We start from the raw sequence: 1,910 nt of genomic DNA on the forward strand, positions 1-1,910 counted from the left end.
CTTAAAAACTCATGGAAAGTGACAAATGTTCTATGAATAAAATATGGGTCAAGACAAAGAATTGAAGAAAGAAAGAAAGAAAGAAAGAAAGAAAGAAAGAAAGAAAGAAAAGAAAAGAAAAGAAAGAGAGAGAGAAAAGAGAGAAATGGAGAAAGAGAGAAAGAGAAATAGAGAGAGAAAGAGAAAGAGAAGAGAATGACAAAGAGAAGAGAATGAGAAAGAAAAATAGTAAGAGAGAAAGAGGAAGAGAAAGAGAAAGAAAAAGAAAGAAAGAGAAAGCATTTGAGAATTCCCTAAAAATGAATACACAACATGTACTGATTTATGGGGAACAAAGAAAGCAATGATCAGAGAAAAGTACATAGCCCCAATTGTCTACAATAGATGAGGAGAGGATCCCAGAAAAAGAAGAGGTAACGGTAGGAATTCTTGGAGGAGTGAAGAGGAGGGAAATTGTCATAGAGAGGTAGTGTATGAGAGAAAAAAACTTTTCAAAAAAAATAAAATAAAATAAAAGGACAAGCAATTTTTTAAAGAGGAACTAAAAATATTTGATAATTGCTTAAAGAAATATTCAAGATCCTTAGGTATCAGAGATGTGCATATTAAAACTACTTTGTTATCTTATTTTACTTATGCTAGAATGGCTAAGATCAATAGCACAAGTGAAAGCCCATGATATTGAATATGTAGAGCAAGGGAAAAACTCATCTATTGCTAGCAAGAATGCAAAATTGTACAACCACTATGGAATCAGTGTGGCAATTTTTCAGGAAGATAGCAATTGATGGTGGTGCATGCCTTTAATCCCAGCACTCAGGAGGCAGAGGCAGGCAGATTTCTTAGTTCAAGGCCAGCCTGGTCTACAAATTGAGTTCCAGGACAGCCATGGCTATACAGAGAAACCATGTCTCGAAAAAGAAAACAAAACAAAACAAACAAAAAAACCCAAAAAAAAAACAAAAACAAAAACAAAAAAAGATCTACTCTCAAGAGCTAGCCATAACAATCTTGGTCATGGACCCAAAGTATTTTTCATTCTATGACAAATACTTATTCAAGCATATTAATTGTAGCATCATTAACAGTGGAAGGACACTGGAGAAACCTAGATGTCCCTCAACACAAGAATTGATAAAGGAAATGTGGCACATTTTCACAAGGAAACTTTAATCAATCATTAGAAAACTAAAATCATAAAGTGTACAGGTAAAATTGACAGAACTAGAAAAAAAAATCATTCTAAGGGAGATATCCTAGATCCAGAAATATAATTTAGTATATATTTGCTTGATCATTCAAGGCAATAATAAATAGCTAAAATTATAGAACCAGAGATTTTAGGGAAAGGGACTAGAAGTACATTTTGCTAGAAAAGGAAAATTGAATGGACAGATATGCACGGAAGTCAAGGTGGCAGGAACAGCAGGTTCAAGTGAGGAAGGATAGGGATAAGGAGAAAAATGGGAGAAATATGTAGAAAATCTTTATAGGTCTACTGTGAATTAAAGCTAAATATCAGCAATGACAGAAACAAGAGAAAGCTTACAAACTAAATGAAAAAAAAAAAAAAAAGGCTTGAAGATAAAACTTAAGAAGGGAATTACAGCCAGGCAATGGTGGCACATGCCTTTAATCCCAGCACTTGGGAAGCAGAGGCAGGTGGATTTCTCAGTTGGAGACCAGCAAGGTCTACAGAGTGAGTTTCAGGACAGCCAGGGCTACACAGCAAAACCCTCTCTCAAAAAAAAAAACAATAAATAAATAAATAAATAAAATAAAGAAGAAGAAGAAAAGAAGAAGAAGAAGAAGACAAAGACGAACACGAAGAAAGAAAGAAAGAAAGAAAGAAAGAAAGAAAGAAAGAAAGAAAGAAAGAAAGAAAGAAAGAAAGAAAGAAAGAAAGAAAG

The sequence above is a fragment of the Mus caroli genome, chromosome 7 (genome assembly GCF_900094665.2).
Source record: "Mus caroli chromosome 7, CAROLI_EIJ_v1.1, whole genome shotgun sequence".
In the NCBI taxonomy this organism is placed as follows: domain Eukaryota; kingdom Metazoa; phylum Chordata; class Mammalia; order Rodentia; family Muridae; genus Mus; species Mus caroli.